Source organism: Pinus tabuliformis, chromosome 7, assembly GCF_031772625.1.
Source record: "Pinus tabuliformis cultivar Carrire ecotype Pingquan chromosome 7, CPIR1, whole genome shotgun sequence".
Classification (NCBI taxonomy): domain Eukaryota; kingdom Viridiplantae; phylum Streptophyta; class Pinopsida; order Pinales; family Pinaceae; genus Pinus; species Pinus tabuliformis.
In genome coordinates, this window is record NC_142293.1 from 369,318,882 (window position 1) to 369,341,176 (window position 22,295).

The following is a 22,295-nucleotide window of genomic DNA, read 5'->3' on the forward strand; positions in this document are numbered from 1 at the left end:
ACCGTGCTTTCAAACCTCGGCAAGGTATACATGCATGCAACCTATTACCTGCAAAATCCTCCTGTTGGATGTTCTTTCTCTACCTAATTTCTACCCTTTCTTACTACTGTCTAAATTTCCTCTTGTCCTCCCTTTCGTGTTCCTGTCATCCTTGTTTCCTCCTCATGTCTAAGTGTTCTCTCCCTTTCTGTAGTTATTTTCTCTTTCTCTTCTCCCAAGTGAATCATCAATAAATGAATGAATGAATGTCCTCTCTCCTTTTTCCTTTCCCTTCCTTTCCTTTTCCTTTTTCTTCATTTTCCCTTGCATGCATATTTTTGCCTCTTCATCTTCCTTTTCTATTATTTTCCTTTATTTATTGTTTTAAATTTCCATTTATTTCCTTTTTCATTTTGCCAATGCCAATGCCAATTTCCATAGACAATAAATAATTAACCACAAATGATGCCCACTATAATATTTGTCCCCTCATTTAGCTTTGAATCACTGTCCCATGACCTTGGTTTGATTTCTACCTTTTATAATGCCCCTTTATTACATGCAACTTTAAGTCGGGAGCATTACATAAAGGCCACAGTATGTCATCCATCAACATCATGAAATTTGTTGGGGCATTTGTAAAATCAAAGGGCATGACCAACCATTCAGACATACCCTCCTTGGACTTGAAAGTGGTCTTCCACACATTAGTTGGTTCTATTTGAAATTGGTGATTACCAAACTTCAGATCAACCTTTCTAAAGTACTTCCCCCCTTGATCTAGTTAAGAAGGTGAGGAACATGGTGATATGTTCCCTTTTTATAGAAAATCTTGAATTTATACTTGATTTACTCATTTTCTAGAACAGAGTAGTAGTAGATTTACTCATTGGGCAAGGGTGAAAATGCAAAGTTTCCCTTATTGGTGATGATATGATGTCTATGTAATATTCCATGACCTTATCCACTAACCTCTATTGTGCGTAGAATCCCTATGTGGAGGCCGCAAATGTGGTCATGATATTCTCCTTACTTTAAGAGCAAATGGGGAAGAAGACAAATTTCCCAATATGGGAGATGATTGAACTAAATTTATTAGCATATATGAAGGAAATGAAAATAGTTGGGGCTACTACTGTATATTATTTAGTTTTATACCCAAAGTAATAATAACACTATGAGGTTTGGACTCATACAAACCATTATGTTTCCACAAGTGTGGTTGACCTAATAGAACATCACACAATTCAAGTGGAGAAACATCAAACAAAACCTCGCCCATGAAAGGCTTGATGTTGTAGGGTAGACTACACTTTGGCTAACACAAACATCTTCCCTAGGTTGAGCCACCTAATTACATGTGGTTGCAAGTGTGGTTCTATTGATAGAACCAACCACTTAATGACCTTTGTTGAGATGATTTTCTTCTGACTTCTTCTATCGACAATGAAGCATACTGGAGAACCCTTCACCAACATTTGTGAGTGAAAGATACACTTACCTTCCTCTAGATATTTTGGCTCACCTTTCTAGATCTTAGTGGTGGAAATGGTGGCACTAGATTCCACATAAATGATCTCATTCCCCTTGTCTAGGTCTAGTTCAGCGTAAAAACCTGTGTCTGACTCAAAAGATTTTAACTCAACCGCCAACAAATTCTTTGCACAAGATTCATTTGTGTTATGATTAGGGCTCTTATGGAACTCACACCAGTTTCTTATGTATTTCTTCATTTTCCCATTACCATCCTTTGTCTGTGGCTTTGATGGGTTTTTCTGGGTGGTCCACCATAGTTATGTCCTTCTTTCTATGGTTTTGGGCATGCCTTTACCTTACTTATAATATGAAGTATTCACAGATCCAATGTCTCCCATATTTTGTTTAATATTTTTCTCAAACATGATATCATATTAGTTTTTTTTTTTTTTAACCGAGGAGATGTTTAGGAACTCCATTTATGTTTGGGTGTACCTATGCATATATCCATTGTACTTAAGCACTAGATGTTGATTAGAATCCTCGATACGTAGCTTGTTGAACAAGGTACGAAATATGTTTGTGAAATCTTGTGCTACTTGGTCCCTTTCCTTTCGTAGTGTGGTCCATTTCATGTACTACTTTTCTTAGCTTCCAATAAGTTAATAATATCCCTTAACAACATCCCTAAAAGATTTTTGAGTCGGTGTGACTGAAAATAGTGTGGATTCCTCTATGGCCCTTTTCTCACAGTAAGTTTCCCACTAGTCCATGACATGGGGTGTGGCCTTAACGAGTGAAAAAGTAAGTTATTTCCCTATCCGAAAAATTATGAAACAAAAAAGTCCTTCTAGCAGATTTAAGCATTTTTCTAAAGAATTTGCATCTATTTGGCCTTCAAATATAGGAATATCAAAATTAACTTGTACCTTAAATGGGTTGGCACCTTCAAAGTGGCCACTATATGAATCCATGTCACCTATTGGTATTTTCCGAAGGATATGGGAAAGAATCCATCATCTCATCCCTCTGTTGCTCAAGGGATTCTTGAATTAGAAATTTGATAGGATGCAAAAGAGTTTCCAATTAATATAATAAAATAATATTTAATCTAGTTGGCCTAATTTTTTTATAAAAGGGTAACAGTTTGATCGGATCTCATGCTCCCTCATATTTATTTTCTTCCACTATGGGATTTTGTCAGGGTTGACATGGTCAGCCTTTCAATGGATTAAGTAGTTCAAGTCCCAACTCCTTATACCCCGACCATGTTGGGGACATGCACAGAAAAAAGAGAAAAGAAAAAAAAGAAGAAAGAAAGCACTTACTGATCTAAATTTAAGAAGGGAATTAAATTAAATATAGATTTAAACCAAAAACATAGAGACATAGTGACACTTGAATTCAATTAATAAATGGAAAATGTTGAAACTATATACATGTAGAATGAAAGCAAACTAGCTCAAACAGTGCTAGCTTATCATTGATATGAGATGTTCTAGATACACACCTTCCCAAGTTGTGTTATAATGAGGTTTGGAATATTTATTTATCATGAATAAACAATTAGAAACCCTAAACATCCAAAAAATTGAGATGAAGTGCCAAAGGCTTATGGGCCCTAATGGGGTAAGTTGGAATGCCAACTTCTCGCGGTCGTAACACTAGCATAGAATCTCTTTTTGGAATACATGATATCCCATTAAAACGATTTGTTTGAGGAAAATTTATGGCTATTGACAAAATTCTATGATGTGTTTCAACCCATTTCCCCAAAAAAATCCTTTTAGCGACTCATAACAACTTTAGAAGTTCAAGGCCTAAAAACTATAAAAAGTAAAAAACTACCAAAATAGGAAAATTTTAACATGAGCCAAAGGAATAGGTTGGTGATCATCTATATCTACCTCGATCATGTAAGGATCTAATATCAGCTTATTTAATCAAGCTCACAACCCCTATTTATGATTTTCACTGCTTCAATCCTAAAGTTAAGTGTCATTTTGGACCCTGCTTATGCTAACACCTTGAACCAACTATTTCCACAATCATTGCTACAATGCCAGGGGTTCCCTTACCCAATTTTCACTCTACCAAACATTTGTGCTTCACAATCAAGGGCTAACCCATAGGTCCTAGTTTAGAACAACTACCCAATGAGCCCAAGCTCATTTCCTATACCAAAACTCACATCGTAGACCCTCAACTACCCAAGTTTGCTTCAACAATAAATCATCACTCTGGTGGCAACAATAAACAATTATTGCAATGGGAAGTCTTCTACTAGTTTAGTTTGTTGATTACCAACTCGACCCATCGTCAAAGGTCATGCTATCAGGTTTTTCTATTGTCAAATTAGACCCCAATCTCTCGATAACCACTAAGGATGATAACCCAAGTCTGTCAGTCGGTTGTTGGGTTGGTCCTGACCTTAGACTATAGATTTCCCCCTTCTAATTGTTCTAATCTACCTCTTGATAACATTATTCGAAGATCCATATCATCTTGAGTTTCGACCTAAGATTTTGTCTCATCAACATGCAATGGGTTAAACACACATGACCAAATTTATCTAAATAAAAATGTAAGTACGAGGGTTAAATAAAATGCATATGGAAAGAGAAAAAGGTAAGTAGTGGTATGGTCATTCCACAAAGAGATTTTTAAAAACAATCCAAAGAAAAAAACCTATTATATTACTATTCTTTGTGAGGCAAACAAAAATCACCACCCTCCCCCCCCACACTCCCCTTTTTTCTTCTTCATCTCGGGGCCTTAGCAATATATCTTATACATGAAAAGTATTTTTGTTACCCATAGTCCCCGAATATTTCTTACATTGATTCCTATTCTAGAAGGAAAATGTCAGGGTATTGATTATATTATTTAAATTTTGTTCCATGAAGACAAATCAACATAATCCTCAAATAGGCATAGATTCTCCTACGACTATAGTATTTACAAAAAAGTATATTTTCATGTAGAAAAATGAAATTCGAGTTAGGATTCTCCTACATCAAAAACCCAACTAGAAGATGAGGTTCCTCTCCTCTCTTTTTTGATATGGAAATAAAGAAAGTAAGAAGGAGAAGTTACTCTCTATGGAGTTACATGAGACTTGTAGCCTATTAGGATACTATATAACACTAACTTCCTTAGTTATGATGCATAGTTAACGACTCCTAGTTTTTTTTCTCCACTGTGGTACAAGATAAAATCAATTTGGATGGGACCAATTCCAACATATCGAAATAGCCAATTAGGGTTAGTTACAAATTTGACCCTTGTAGAGTTCTGTTAATACTAGACACTTGGATATCCCTTTTTGCATGAGCCATTGCGGGTAACATGGAATCCTCTCAAACCATGATGGTCAAAATGGAAGGTCAAATTTTAGGAGGAATAACATTTGCGTAAAAACTCTAGTTGGTGTCTGTCTTGCACCATTGGAAATGTATTGGACTATAGAATGGAGGAAGGGGTCAAGAACAAGTGAGAGTCTTTTTACCCTAATTTTTTCATTTAATACCTCAAAATTCCTATGGAAGGTTTTAGACCCCAATAATCTAAGCTGGTATCCACTAGTGAAAATAGTCATACAAATTGATTCCTTTGATTTTCGATTCTAAAAGCATCATCATAGATGAAAAATATTATAGTTATATAATCCAAATCATCAACCCACTAAGATTAAACTTGTCTATTTCAATCATTATCCCATAATGTCAATAATACATAGATTCATTAAAAAATCATAATTAATATATAGAACATCACATAAACTCTAAAATCTAAGAATTCAAAAAATTCATCCTATTTAATACAAAATATTATGTATTCATCCTAATATTTATAATTTAGTTCAGGCCTTATTATTTTATTTATAGAATAGGCTATATGATACACCTTTTAATCCTACCATATAGTTGTCGATCAATAAGTAGTGGGAAATTTAAGGTGTTCAAAAGGAGTTTGGACATAAGAACTTTTGTCTTTCCCTTTTTGAGGATGATGGTGACCCATTAATATTTGAGTTGATAATGATGAACGAAGAGAGTATTTAGTGAGTATTGTGAATGTCTTTAATTAAGTAAAAGGGGAGATGTATTTATAGCACTAGGGTTAGAATGTATGATGAATTTTGGTTTAGAAGAAAGATCTACATTTGTAGGAAGGTGGTTAGGATGGAAGGATCCCAATTCTACATATAATGATTCAAATTAGGATTGGTAATTTAGGAATTAATATTTTGATGCATCAATAATATATTCCTTATGATAGGTGCACCAAAAATGGTGAGGGGAATATTTTATTTACCGATGGATAAGTGAAAAAGTAGAATGTTGAGGGTGATGTGAAATGGCTGGTAGATATGATTTCACATAGGGAGATGATGGCCATAAGGGTTGGGAAGTGTTAGAATTTGGTTGGTTAGTTAAATTAGAAATGGGTGTATACATTTACCAAATATCACTCAACAATGAGGGTACACATAAAATGTTGATGTAAGGTGCAACTTATAAAAAGAGTTATTTCATTACTATCTATGTATCTATATATATGTATATGTATATAACATTACATTTAATTATTAATATCTATTTAGAATCCTAGATTTGGAGGTGGAGTCAAAGATAATTCTTAAAATAAGGTAATGAATAAAGAATTATTAAATTAGTTATATTGAAGATGAATGTGCAATTACACAAAAATATAATTGGGTTTGCCACTACAAAAATAACTTCTACTTAATTACCAACCAGAAAAAAAAGTATTATTTAGCATACCTAAAAAGAGGTCATCAAACAATGGATCCATGAATCTATTCATGTTTTTCGCATGTACCATTGAACGTGAGTATGTGAATCCTAATGTTAAGCTAAAAAATAAAAGTATTTGACTTAGGATGTTGATAGAGAACATTAGTTAAGTTACTGGTTAGCTATTAGGTGATTGTACTAAGGTCAAAGTCTTCTTTATTAGAGGAGTATCATTGTATTGTTTCATTTGGACAAAAGAGAAGGTGTTATGATAGAGGTTGAAAGATATATTTAATTGTGGGTGAGATATGGAATAAATTTATGTTGAAGCTAGAAAAGGATGTAAGGTGAGATTTGGCCTCAAAAACCCTATAAGTTTGAATTGTTAAGGGATTTGAAGTTAGAGATGTTGGGATGGAGATTGTTGTGCTAAATTATGAAAAGAGATATTTGAAAAGGTCTAGTAATGAGATCATTATTAGGTGTAGGGCAAACCTTGAGGAACCAAAAATTATAGAAAGAGTTGTTGGAGTGTAGGAATTACAATAAAAAACCCAACTAAGAGAGAAAAATTTAATTATAGTTCCAGGAGCATAAGGAGGACGTTATGTAACCCAACTAGTAAAAAAATTCTAGGTGAAGAGTGGACCTTGAGGAGATTGAAGTAATAAAAAGATCCATTGAGGTCTAGGGTGCATCTTAGAGAACCAACTTAGGATTGGTGAGCACGCAGCTGACCTCAAGCATATGAGAACTAAGTCTTCCATTTTAGCAGAGCATGTGGAGAAAACCAATCATCATGTCTGCATCAAGGAGGCTAGTGTGATTGCTAGAGTGTCACAATTCCATCACCGGAAATTTAGGGAAGCCCTTGAGATTTAAAAAAGGCCAAACAATCTCAATAGAGAGGATGGCTAGAAGATCAGTACTTGCTGGGTCCCAGCCCTCTCCTCCTAGTCGTTTTTCCTTCTTCCCCTCCCTTAAATTATTTATTAATTAATTTTTAATATTGTGATTCCCTTATATATATATATATATATATATATATATATATATATATATATATATATATAGATATATATATATATATATATTTATATTTATATTTAATATTTATATATGTGAAAACTCTGTGTCTATTAATTTAAATTTAATTTATAAATTTACAAATATTAATTTAAAATTAATCTATTTTTTTAATTAATTAATTTAAACTATTAATTAATTTTTATATGGTAATTTTTATTTTTAGTTATTTATTTATTTAGTTATATGTGTAAATTCTTTGTCTATTAATTTAATCTTAGTTTATTTTTAATTTACAAAAAATTAATTTAGAATTAGTCTATTTTATAATTAATTAATTTAAAGCTAATATACTATTTTTTGATTCTTAAATAGACCATGAATTAATTTTTAATATTGTCATATTTTTCTAAATAAACTCTTTGACAAATATTTATAAATATATATTTTAATTAATAAATATAATTAACTATTACTCTATTTTTGGCGTTTATAACTAACTAATAGTTTTATCTAACAATTTTAAATTAATTTATTTTAATTTGTCAATATATTTGCAATTAATTTATTTTACGATTTACTTATTATAATATATAACATGGTCCACTTGCATTTTAATTTGAATATTAATAACTGAATTTTCTTATTAAAATAATAAGATTAATAATATATATATATATATATATATATATATATATATATAAACACCCCTTATCTTAGTCAAACTAGCCGTTATACCAGTCAAATCAAGCTGTTGTCTTTTTAGTCGTTACCTTATTGAGATAATTGAATCATGGAATACTCTGCCCTATCTATTTAATGTGCAAAGTGAGATCTGCTGGTTGGTTCGAAATGCGTCGACATAAGTTTTTCTATGTGATTTTCGCCGAAGATTCTTCAAAAATTTGATATGGATCACAAAAGTCTCAACTCAATAATAGAACAAACTTAGTTGGAAAAAAATGTTGTTGGGTTGTAGGTATGACCTTGAAAAACCCAACTAGTAGGAAGAAGATAAAATAAAAATGTTGAAGCAACAATCATTGATTCACTTCTCTCATACCAACTGATAAGGAGAAATGAATGGTGTAGGGGAAAAAATATAATAAAAATTAATAATTTACTTAAAACTAACTAAGAACATAGAATTGCACTAGTGATCTAGGGGAGAAATTAAAAATTAATGTAATAAATGTCATTTTTTTTATGTTTGGGTAACATCAGACAGGTTTTCTAGCGTCAAATTTGGTCAGAGAGGCTTAGAAACAAAAGAACTCTAGAACCCATGAAAGGTTTAAGGAGAAAACATGTATAAATGGCTTAATTAAGTCAATTCATTAATAATTAAATATTTCCTAAGTCTAACATAGGAAAAATGATTAATTATCATGATTTAATTGATAATTGTGAGATTTCTCTAGAAACTCACATGGATCGACTTAGAGATTATCTTAGCCTTTGATGATGCTTTTATCAAGGTCGTTGGTGAGCCAACTATTGAAGAATGTAACTAGTGTTGGTCTTCATAATTCTATTTTAGTCATAATGAAATGTATTTTTCAAAAGAAAGAAAAAATAATTTTATTTTAAAAGAAATTGACTTATTAAAGCATGGGTTTCATGTTTGGTGTTGTATCTTCATAGACAGTTCTAGGTTGGGGAACTATTCCAGATCATCTAAGTAAGGGTTTTAATTTAATTGGATGATCTAGGTGGATATTGGTGGCCATTCGCATATTACTCTTACAACCCCACAATTGTTTCTTTCAATCTTTCAGTTTCCTTAATTGTAGCACAATCTACTATTTTTGGAAATTTTTCGGGTCATGAACTTTGAGAGCTACTTTAAGGCCCTAAACAACATTTTTTTTGGAAAACCACTATGGATAATACTAATTTTTATCTCAATATTTGCTATCAACAATTTGACTCCTCAGATGTATATTTCTAACAAGGTATCATGTGTGTCAAACAATGATTGTATGCCAAAGTTATGACCCTGGGAAGTTGATGGAGAAACTTACCCAACGAGGCCCATAATTCGGTGTTTCATCTCCTAAGGTTAGGTTTTTGGATGTTTAGTGTTTTCCATTGCTTCCAAATAATAAACAGGCCTTCAAACCTTATTGTAACACAATTTAGAGGCATTTAGCCACCACATCTCTTCTCAGAGATAAGCTACTATCGTTCAACCTAGTTTATTTCCATTGTGTATGTAAGAATATTTCAGTTATTTGATTTTAATGAAATGAAGTTTTATTTCCGTTGCAACTTTGTGTGTATGGTTATATTTGTAATTTTTTGTGTTCCTGTTTAAATTCGAATCAGTGGTATCAGATTGGTCTTCTCTTTCTCGATCCTTCTTTGTATGTCCCCAACGAGGTCGGGGTATAAGCAGTTAGGGCTCGATCTGGTTGAACCTTTGCAAGATCAACCTCACAAACCCCAATGGCTGCACATAGGGGAAGAAAATAAAGATGCAAGAGTATGAGATCCTATCAAAATATTTCTTGAGGAGGCCCTTGAAAAACAAAGGAACGTGATGATGAATAAATTTGCTCAAATCCTTCAACAGTTTCCCACTGACACCGAATCCAATCCAATAGCCACTTTGGAGGAACCACTGCTTTTAAGGTACAAGTAAGCTTTGACATTCCCATACTTGAGGGCCAAATAAATGCAGATGCCGTAAATAAATGGTTAAATCTGGTAGAAGGATATTTTCCTATTCATGATTTTTCCAGCCAGGAAAATAATACTTTCTCTTCTCAAAGCCGCCCCCCATATTAAGGACTAGTGGGAAACCTACTATGAGTAGAAGGATGAAAGTACGTGTTGGGAACGGGTTCCCCCAAGGATAGTTTTGGGGTTGAAAGCCCATGTTTTGGTACAAATTTTGTAATAAAGTTGTGAAGTCTACGCATTTTGTGGTCACAGAGCGTGAAGGTGTCAAGAGTCATAAAGGGTTGTCTACCCTTATTTTGTAAAGTGTAAAGTCGGCTGTAAAGATCCATCCATGGTCCGCGAAACATGAGATTCTATAAAAAGGAGCTAAGTAAGTAAGCTCTAAGTAGTTGGTAGACAAGTTTTGGAGTCTTTGTAGAGAATACTAAGTGTTTCGGGTCTTAGCAAAGGTAGAGCCTCTGCAGCTGATTGTGCAAAGGCCTAGGGTGGAAGTCCGCAGTTGAGTACGTGGACCCCTGCAGCAATGTGCGCAGGGCAGATAGATTCTATATTAAACTGAAGATATCAATAAAGAGAAGTATTCTGCAAATTCTGTGTATTTACTTCTTGTTAATGCATCTGCTTATATTGTGTTGGGTTTATTTACAATGTTTATGTGATACGCGAATATATGTGATAATATTGGTTAATTGAACATGAGTAAGAATATCAGTTTCTATGGTGCTAACTGTGGTTGATTAGTAAGATAAGTAAAACACTTAAGAGAACTTGGGAACCTATACAATACGTTGTCATAGCAGCATGGAAGTACCTAGATCACAGATTACGACTGTGCGAAGGTCAATCACACACCTTCACGGAGGTACTGAGGGGGGGAATAAAGGGTAGATTGAGAGAGCCCTAATTCTTAGTGACCTACATGAAAGTAGGAGCAGAGGGTATAAACCAACATCACGACCATCTCAAGGTGCAGAAAATTGGTTCCAGCATCCCCCCATACTGCTCCAGGTGAGACTTCGGTACGTGCTCTGTGGGCTAATGCCAAAAGGGCTAATAGTGTAGGGATTTTTTTGGCTAACTAATCCTGAACCTAGGTGAGGCCCCACAAAGCCAACAAATCGTTCCATTGCCAGGACTGGAATCTGCATGAGAGATGTGTGATGTCGTATCACTGGAATCCAACTAAGAAAGAGGTTGAAGACTGGTTGGATAGGAAGATCGATGAATTCGCAACGTAGGAGAAAAAGAATCCATTGGCTTGATCACATCATAGGAGGATTTGTGACTGAATTCGTGGTCGATATCTCAGTTAGTTACAATGAGGAGGAGTGGAATTTTTTCAAAGGTACATGAGGTAAGTACTTGAAATCTTTAAATACCTGGATTAAGATGTTATTATACGAAAAACAGGTTATGTAGCTACCTTGATGTTCAGAGCTACATGAAGTGGAAAGAATTACATAAACGAAGGAAGAAAGGGTCTTGAATATAGCCCACTGATTTCACCCCCATTAGGTGATGGAGAGGGAGTAGTGCATGCTTCTCTGATGAATGAAGAATAGTTAATAAAATAGGGATTCCCCTGACTACCACCTCCACCTACACCATCTCCAACTACACCACCGTCACCTGCGACTTCGCCCACACCACCACCACCTCCATAATGGTTCAACATGGAGAATTTAGTGAAGCTAAATTTGTTTAAGGGCTTGGGAAATGAGGACCTGGACCAGTTTTTGTTCATCGTGAAAGCTATATGGGAAGCTCAGGGTGTCACAGATGATCACATGAAAAAGGCAACATTCGTTAGCACTTTGCAGGATCGTGCGCTAACTTGGTACATCAAGTACTCTAATGATAAGCCAAACGTAGGGTTGGTAGAGATCCAGACCACGCTGAATAAAGAGTTCAGTAGGCCTAAATTTAAGGCACAATCGATTGTGGGGTTCAAGGAAATTGCGATGAAACCTGGTGAGACACCTTGGGAATTGGATCAGAGATTGAAGTGTAAAATCCATGAAGCCAATATGAACTTAACAGATGGACAGCACCGCGAATGGTTTGTGGCTTCACTCCTGCCTCACCTAAGGGTTGCACTGTCACAATAGAAGATTATGACTCAGGCAGAGGCCTTGGAGATTGCAATAAGATTGCATGAAACACTGATGCAAGATCCAAATCTGGGGGTTCAACAGATCCATGTGCAGTTGTAAAATATTTTCCTTGAAATGCAAAGTTTGAAGTAGGACAAAACAGTTCAACCGGAGGTGCACGAAGAGATATGGTGCCTGAAATGTAAAGGTTAGGGGCATGACAAAGACCACTGCCCAGTCTTTGCGAACTATATTACAGGAGGAGGATTGATGCCTTTGAGGCCGAAAGACCAAGCAGGACCAAGGACGGGGCCTACGTTGTGGTGTGCTATATGTCAGGTAGTAGGGAAACATACAACTAATAACTGTCATCTACTACAAGAGTTTGTATAAACACTGCAAGAACTATTCTGCAACTTTTGTAGGTTGGTAGGGTATGATGAGCGCAACTACCGAAGTTACGAATTGATGATGGACAGAACACTCGCCTATAGACTTCAGGAAAAATGTTGCCCCCTAACCAAAGCATTGGGATGGCGTGAACAGGCTTTTAGGGGTGCAGATGAGGCTGAGGTGGAGGAGGACCTAGCAGAGGTCGAGGACAGCTAATCTGCTACAATTACGGAGGATTGGGACTTAGTGTCTATGAATGCACTAACCTGACACATCTGTCGTGCAAATATTGTACTCAGTTTGATCATGAGACAGAGGACTGTCCTATGCTAATAGCGAGGATAAGAAAAAAAGGGGTGCTACCACCTCAGCTGACTCAGAACCTACAGATGATGAGGTTTGAGCCTCACGAAGAGGATCCGAATGTGAATATAGTGCTCTGAAGTGGAATTGCAATGAGCGATGATAAGGGGAAACAACCCAAAGATAGCACATGGGTTCGCAAAGCTCCGACGAAAGAGGCTCAATTTGATTTGTAGTGCGCACATGAAACGTTGATGGAAGCAACGAAGAGCTTCGTTGAGGCCTCTACCTCAGGGAGAATGGATAGGCCTAATTAGGAAATGGACCCTTCTATGCTTATGGCCTTTCTAGAGACCTGCATGAAGTTGTTGCGCGATGGCAAGGCTGTGAAAGGGTTACAATAACTTATAAATAGATGGATTGAAAAACTCCAGGTGAACCATGTGTGGTACGAAAGATTGGTAAGCATAAAGAAAGGACAAGGCGTGAGATGAGACTGACCACACAGATAGGAGAATATGAAATGGATCAAGTTATTTCGGATCTGGGTCTAGACATGAATTTTTTACCAAAGTAGACTTGGGAGTGGATGGGGAAACCCACGTTGCAGTGGTCTCCAATTCAGTTAAGGATGGAAAATCAGCAGAAGATCATCCCCATGGGATGGTTGCAAGGGGTGACTATGGATATTGAAGGCGCGAGCGCATTGGATAACTTTGAAGTGAAAGAAATTGTGGATGACAAAAACCCCTACCCTATGCTCCTTGGCATTGATTAGGCTACTAAAATGAATTGGGTAATCAACCTAAAGAAGCGAAAGGTGATATTTGAAAAGAAATTGCTTTGTGTAATAGTGCCCTTCGTTCCTAGTGAAGGATCTAGCTATACTGAACCAATTTGCGATTATGAGAGCGATGATGATTTCGACTACATAAAGAAAATAATAGCACGAGACCAAGATTGGGTGAATCCAATAGCGGATGAATGAATTACATGGGATTGCGAGAGTTCCTTCACCTTAGACTCTAATGAAGAATTAGAGCGTTGGCAGAATCGGCTACATCAAGTAACCACGCTGAGTTGTAACATGTTCACCCAGTCACTTTGCTATGTATCGTTAGAGGAAAGAAATCTGCCCACTTACAATGGCTTGAATGATGTAGATGTATTTTTGGATGCATTGGAGAGGGAAGTTCTAGAGAAGCAGCGCTTCTAGGCTTAGGACTGGGCACTACGCTCTACGCCTGTAATGTGGTGGGGTACACACAAGGGTAGTTTTGATGATTGGCGTGAGTGTAGGAGGATAATGAGAACACGTTTTGGGAAGCCGACGGTACGAATGACAGAAAAATATGACAGGAAGGATGGTCCACATGCACACTTGGCCAAATGGGCCAAGGCCTATGGAGTGAAGCGACAACTTGAATGGGCGCACTTGTTCTATCACACCTTGGATGTCATCCCGATGAACTGGTACTTGGAGACAGAGCTATGCCTTGACACAGGTGAATGGGATATTCTACGCAAAGGATTCATAATGACATTCAACTTCGAAGACAAATTTGGCTGTATTGATGGAGTGCTACAAGAAGTTAAAGAAGCAATCTTTAGGATATGCAGGATCCTTTAGATCTGATTCAATCCGATTAGACTACTTAGCTGAGCCACGTGCTGGAATGCTATAACATGACTGCTGAAGAAGAAGATGAGGATCCACGAAATATTAATATCCCTGAAACTGAGGGTCACCGCCAGGTCGAGGGACCACAGATCGAGAATCCTGATATAAACGTGCCATTGAAAATGAAACAGGTAAATATTGGTACGGAGGCAGAGCCCAAATTCATGAATATTGGAGATTACTGGGATGACGCGATGATCTGAAAATCAATCCTGAGTGATCATAGTTAATTAATTAATGAATGAAGGTCTTACGGACTCATGTGTTGGTGTGTGTCTATGTTATCTTAGGCAACAGATCGATAAGATTGCAAAATACACAGACACTGGAAAACAGTAAGAGAAACACAGCAAGAAAAACAGAACACAATAAAATTTAATAAGAAGTTCACCAATCCTCTCGGGCTACGTCTCTAGTCCAACTTTTAGTGGTCTCATTCTTTTATTGTGTCTTTGAGCAAAGTTTTTACAATGAGAAGCTCGAATTGAGTCTCCTGGAACAGATGATGCTTAGTAGGGTGGTTCTTGGATTCCCTAAGCCACTAGAGTGTACGGACTCCCCCTTACCAAGTCTCGACCTCAACTGGTATTAATAGGACGAGTCCAGCTTGGTACTCTGTTCTCGACAAATATCCTCACAGGGATTGCTTGAACCTCTCAAGCCTGGTTCTGTCTGCTCGATGCTGCCTTAACTCTACAGGTCAGCTCAACTCTCTGTTCTTTGCTTCTATTTCTCTCTCAACTATCTTCTCTTTTTCCACCGTCTTCACTTTTCGCATCACTCATCTTTTCTTCTCCATCTGTTGATGGCTTAAAGCCAATCTGTATCATGATTGTTCGCTTCCTCTTCCATCTCTTCGAATCGCCTGCTGTTGTTTGCTTGGAGTTCCCTGCCTCTATGTCATCGACATTGTGTAACGTCTTACAGGGAAGTGGCCACTTGTCCTCTTACAAACTATGCCAGCTCTTTCCTCAAACGGTTTCGTATTTCGGTTACTCTGTGTAATGATTCATCCGGCAACTCAGTAATCAAATTGGACTTCAATCTTTTATATGTCGTACCTTAATTCTCCCTCCATATCCGATCATATATCGGGTGCAATCTTCGCCTTTAGGTCTAGAGCCCCCAGATCCTACGGTGTTCGCTCTTATCGCGAGGTTGAGTTGCTCAGACATCATCCCGCGATGAGAGGCAGTTTTCTCTCTCATCCGCCGGACATGCGTTGTTCGCTATATGGCATCACTAGGTCTCCTGACAATTCTGCTTACCGCTCAAAATGCCTCCAATATTCCACCGGTTTTGGAGTGCATGACCTGCCTGTCATTTCATTGCTTTTCCCATGGTTTTCAGCTTTCCTTGTGACCGAGCACTTGGGGCTATTTCCTTCTCTAGGGGTTTTACCCAGCGATGCGTGATTAGTGCTTAGCGCTTAGCACTAATCACTCATCAGAAATGGCCTCCGTTTTCTGATCCGGACTTCCTAACTGATAGTTTGCATCCTATGCGGTCTCCGTTCACCTTGGTCAGCGCGCTTTGACTAAGGTCCTCATCATTCCTTGCTGGCTACAAACTACCACCGTTTAGAGGTCTTCTTGATGGCTCATTGTTCATAAGTTTCTTGAAGTCTGTCATGATTTGATACAGTCATAGAAGTCTGATAATCTTTCTTGGATCCAATTCGGATCATGGCCTTCCCACTGAAAAACCTTTTGGACCACCAAAAGTTAGTTTTTAAGCATCAACTAAGTGAGGGTACAATTGTCTCACTTATCCAATCTCTATCCATTTTGCACTGCTCGGATTTGAACCCTTGAGCCCCACTCTGAGGTACTCAACATCTCCCCTGTGCATCGTTCTCACCTTCCTATCTAGAACTATATCTTCCTGCAATTCATTAAGATATTCAGGTAACAGGTCATCAATAAAAGGCAATTGACTCTACTCTTCGAGATCCTCAATTAATGAAGGTTCAAATAGTCTCAAGCTGTCTGCATTTATGACTGAGTAGATGTGCATGTAAGATGGTAAATCAAGGCAAAAAGCATTCTCACCAATTTTCTCAAGAATCTTGAAAGGTCCATACCTGATAGGTTTTAGCTTTTTACCTTCACCTTGCATTCTGTCCTTGTTGATATACGGCCATACTTGATCACCAACTTGGAAACTATGCTCCATCCGATGCTTGTCATGCGTTGCCTCGTATTTGGCTTGGCTCTTTTCTAGCTGTTCCTGTACTACCTGGTGGATCTCTTCGATTTGTTCAATGAACCTGGTTGCCTTGTCCACATCACTATGTCCATCAACTGTTGTGTCTTTACCAAAGACAAATCCAAAGGAGACCTTGGTGTGAAACCAAAACAGGTCTCAAAAGGAGATCTCTGTGTAGAAGAATGTTTTGCTCTGTTGTAAGCATACTGCACATAACACAACTGTTCATCCCAAAGCTTAGGATGCTTGCTGCAATATCCTCTGAGTAACTAGATTACTGTCATGTTCACCACTTCTATCTGGCTATTGGTTTGTGGATGGAAAGCTATGCTTTTCTTCAGTTTGGTGTCCATCAGTTCCCACAAAGTTGACCAAAACTTCCCCACAAATCGGGTGTCTTGATCAGATACAATGGAAGTGGGTAATCCAAAATGAACCCCTACATCTTGAAAGAACAGTTTTGTAGTTTGTTCAGTTGTAATCTGTTTACTACAAGGTATCAAAATACACATTTTGCTGAACCTATCCACAAAAACATACAGATAATCATGACCTTTCCTAGATTTAGGCAGTCCTCCAACAAAATACATGGAAACACTTTCCCAAGGATGAGAAGGTACTGGTAATGGAGTGTACAAGCCTAGTTTTCTGTTGTTGGGCTTCCTTTTAGCACACATATTACACCCTCTTACATATATTGAAACTATCTCGTTCATTTTTGGCCAATAACAAAATCTTTGCAGCTGTGTAACTGTTTTACTTACCCCAAAGTGATCTGTTATTAGAGAAGTGTATGCTTCTTGAATTATCTTTACTCTTTCAGTTTGTGAAATGCATAGCTTCCCACAATGATATAGGAGTCAGTCCTTTACTTGATAGTCCAATTCTTCTATTCGTTTGCCTTGACTTAAAGTTGCATATACATCTTTGAAATCTATATCTTGAGCATATTGTTCAATGTAGCTCTCATGTAACATAGAATTATGATTAAGTATAGTAAATGCATTTATAATGGGTCTAGATAACATATCTGCAACTTTATTGTGTATGCCCTTTTTATATCTGATGACTAAATGAAAATGTTGTAGCAAACCCATCCATCTATAGTGTCTTGATTGTTGCAACTTAGTTTGGGAGTGTAGATATTGAAGTGGTTGATGATCAGTATGTATTACTGTTTCTTTGCACATTAAGTAATGTTTCCACTTTTTCACACTCTGTACTAATGCATATAGTTCTTTATCATATGTAGAATAGTTAACTACTACAGAATTAAATGTCTTAGAATGATAACATATGGGTTTACCGTGTTGTGTCAACACTGCTCCCATGGCATAATCACTGGCATCCATTTGAATCTCAAATGGTCTTTGCAGATCAGGCAGTGCTAGTAATGGTGTTTTACTAATCTTTTCTTTCATGGTGTCGAAGGCTTTCTACTGTTTGCCTCCCCACTGAAACACCTTGTTCAATCCTGTTAAAGCATGTAAGGGAGCTGCAACTAAGGAAAAGTTAGAAATGAACTTTCTCCAATATTGTGTTGCTCCTAAGAAGCTCCTAACTTCTGTAGCAGATTTGGGTTTAGGCCAATTTACAATGACTGCCACCTTAGAGGGATTTATCTTCAATTCACCACCCCCTACTATATGTCCCAAATAATTCAAAGATGTTTTGCCAAATTCACATTTTGAGAGTTTAACATAAAGTTTTTCTCTTTTCAAAACATTTAGTGTTTGCTTAACATGCTTTAAATGTTCTTCCCATGTTTTGCTAAATATCAGAATGTCATCCAGATACACAATAGCAAAATCATCTGAAAAGGTTTGAGCACATCATTCATTATTCTCATGAAAGTAGCAGGAGCATTAGTTAAGCCAAAAGGCATAACTAGCCACTCATACAATCCCTGCTTTGTTTTGAAAGCAGTATTCCATGCATCTTGTTCTGCAACTCTGACCTAATGATATCCACTATCCAAGTATAACTTGGAAAAATAAATAGCTTCCTTCAATTGATCCAACAGATAATCTATGTGAGGAAGGGGATAACGATTTTTTATGGTTATCTTATTCAGTGCTTGGTAATCAATGCACATTCTCCATGAGCCATCTTTCTTTCTCACCAAAACGATTGGAGATCCACATGGTGATGTGCTAGTTCTGATGAACCCCTTCTCGAGCAACTCCTGTACCTGCTTCTTGATTTCAGCATTCTCTAAAGCGAACAACCTGTACATTCCAATGTTAGGAAATGGAGCATCTTGCTGCAAAATAATATCATGCACTATTTCCTTTTTGGGTGGTAGACCTTTAGGTTCTTGAAACAAGATATCATAGTCTGAAACAACTTTTTCTAAATCAGCTTGCTGTTTAGCATCACAACCCTCGAATACATTGGTTTTATCAGGTTTCTTTTCCTTTACAATGATCAGTAAGAATTGTTTGCATGAATTTATCATTCGTTTCATATGCCCTGAGTTTATGAGAGTATAATTATCCTCGGGCTTATGAGCTCTTACAAAGTATTCGATTCCATATTTAACAAATAGATACTTGTTCTCAGCTCTATAGGAAATAGCTTTTTTTTCATACAAGTAAGGACTTCCTAAAACAATTCCACATATATCCAAAGGAATTATGTCTAACTCAACCTCATCTACAAATGCTGACCCAAAAGAAAACTTGAGTTTGCATTGTCTAGTCACTTGTAGTTGTGCTTTATTATTTAACCATCCTAATGGGTATGGTTTCTTGTGAGGTGTGGTCAATAATCCCAACTTCTTTACAATTGCTTCAAAAATTAAATTTACGTGTGAGCCACTATCAAACAAAGTATCAATCTTTTGATATTTGGACATAACTCGAATATGGAAAAGCTCGGGCCTTTTTCTCTCATTTTCTTCATCAATAGTAGATTGTGCAGAATTACTAGTAGATGTTTCAGAATTCTTACCTTTTATACCTGTGGCTGCAATAGTTGTTTCATCTCCTAAGTCTGACCCCAAATATTTCTGAATAGCTACAACAGTCTTCTTCTTCTTGCCCTCGAACTTCTTAGGCCTCAGCTCCGGATGCAAAATCGAACAACGCTCATCATCATGCCCATCCTTCTTATGGTGAGTGCATGAAGACTTTCTCTTCTGTGTAGTGTTAGCCTTCCTTGCTTTCCATTTCTGTTTTGTTTTCTCCTTATTTTTTCTTGCAGTGGGTTGGGATGATCCCCCAACTTTTGGATTTCCATTCTTTCTGCTAGGTTCTAGATGAGTAGCTTGTACAGATACCTCATCTATACTAGTGGGATTAAACATGAGGATAGTATGCCTCATGTAGCTGTGTAGACCACCGATGTACTTCAACAGATTCTCAGGTGAGTCTAATGAGATTCCTAGAATCAATGTTCTCTTCCTAAATTCTTGGGTGTATCCTTATGCACCTTTCCCTTTCAACTGTTGAAGAGTTTTCCAGCTCATCATGGCTTGTTGCATGTAGGCCAATGGATAGAACTACCTTTTGATTGTAGAAACAAATTCACTCCAGACAGAAATAGTCTTACCATGTCTCTTCATGTCATCTTGGGTCTTGCCTTCCCACCAAACCAAGGCAATGCCTCCAAGGCATAGGCTTGCCAACTGAATCTTGCTCTCGTCTAAATTGATACTCTGCACTCTGCAATAAACATCAATTTGTTTGATCCAATTGTCCAGCTTTTCTGCATTCAACTCTCCATCATATATAGGTAAATCAAATTTAACATCTAGCTTAATCAAAGATGCCTTCTTTTTATGTTCAGGGCTATTAGGAGGTGTGAGAAAGATTTCTTGTTTCCTTTTTCCTTTTGAGTGGTCATGGAGGAAAGACTCATCTTCTCCTTTGTCTTGTTTTCTGCCTGATGCATCTTCATCCTTGTGTTTTCTGAAATCCTTATACATTTCCTCTACCACGGACCTTATGGCTAGGAAACTATTTATGAGTTGATGGTCTGGCCCCACAGAAGCTTCTTCTGACATTGTCTTCTGAGGATAGACTCTCCCAATTTCAGGATTAGTTTCAACCAACTCTCCTTCTCCTAATTTGTGCTTTGACCTAGTTAGCACTCAACAGCTAAATCTAGCACAAGCTTTTCTAACCTTAACAGCCAAGAGCTATGATACCACTTGATCTGAAAACCACTTGTGAGTGATCACAGTTAATTAATTAATGAGTGAAGGTATTACAAACTCATGTGCTGGTGTGTGTCTATATTATCTTAGGCAACAGATCGATAAGATTGCAAAATACACAGACAATGTAAAATAGTAAGAGAAACACAACAAGAAAAATAGAACACAACAAAATTTAATAAGGAGTTCACCCAATCCACCTGGGCTACATCTCTAGTCCAACTTTCAGTGGTGGCCTTCTTTTATTGTGTCTTTGAGCAGAGTTTTTAAAATGAGGAGCTCGAATTGAGTCTCCTGGAACACATGATGCTTAATAGGGTGGTTTTTGGATTCCCTAAGCCACTAGAGTGCATAGACTCCCCCTTACCAAGTCTTGACCTCAACTAGTCTTAATGGGATGAGTCCAACTTGGTACTCTGTTCCCGACAGATATCCTCACAGGGATTGCTTGAACCTATCAAGCCTAGTTCTGTCTACTCGATGCTGCCTTAACTCTACAGGTCAGCTCAGCTCTCTCTTCTCTACTTCTATTTCTCTCTCGAATGTCTTCTCTTTTCCCACTGTCTTCACTTTTCACTTCACTCATCTTTGTTTCTCCATCTGTTCATGACTTAAAGCCAATTTTTATTATGACTGTTTGCTTCCTCTTCCGTCTCTTCAGATCACCCTGTTCGCTTGGAGTTCCATGCCTTTGCGTCATTGCCACTGTGTAACGTCTTATAGGGAAGTGGCCACTTGTCCTCTTGAAAACTGTGCCAACTCTTTCCTCAAACGGTTCAGTATTTTGGTTACTCTATGTAATGATTCATCTGCCAACTCAGCGGTCAAATTAGACTTCAATATTTTATATGCCGCAACTTAGTTCTCCCTCCAGATCCAGTCATACATAAGGTGCAATCTCCGCCGTTAGATTTGGAGCTCCCAGATCCTATGGTGTTTGCTCTTATCGTGCGGTTGACTTGCTCGGACGTTAGCGAACGATGAGAGGCAGTTTTCTCTCTCATTCACCGAACACATGTTGTTCGCTACATGGCATCGCTGGGTCTCTTGACAATTCCACTTACTACTCAAAACGCTTCCGATATTCCACCAGTTTTGGAGCGCGGGACCCGCCTGTCATTTTAGTGCTTTTCCCATGGTTTTCGGCTTTACTTGTGACCAAGCGCTTGAGGCTATTTCCTTCTCGAGGGGTTTTTCCCAGCGATGCACAATTAGCACATCAGAAACGACCTCTGTTTTCTAATCCAGACTTCCTAACTGCTAGTTTGCGTCCGGCGTGGTCTCGATGGGCATTGGTTAGTGCACTTTGACCGAGGTCCTTGTTGTTCCTTGCTGGCTACAAAATGCCACTGTCCAGAGGTCTTCCTGATGGATCATTGTTCACTAGTTTCTTGAAGTATTTCATGATTTGATACAGTCATAGAACTCTGATAATCTTTCTTGGATCCAATTCGGATCATGCGATGGTAGATAAGGTTACCGAATTGCTCCGCGAATTCCAAGATTTGTTCCCTACCAAGTTTACAGAGCTA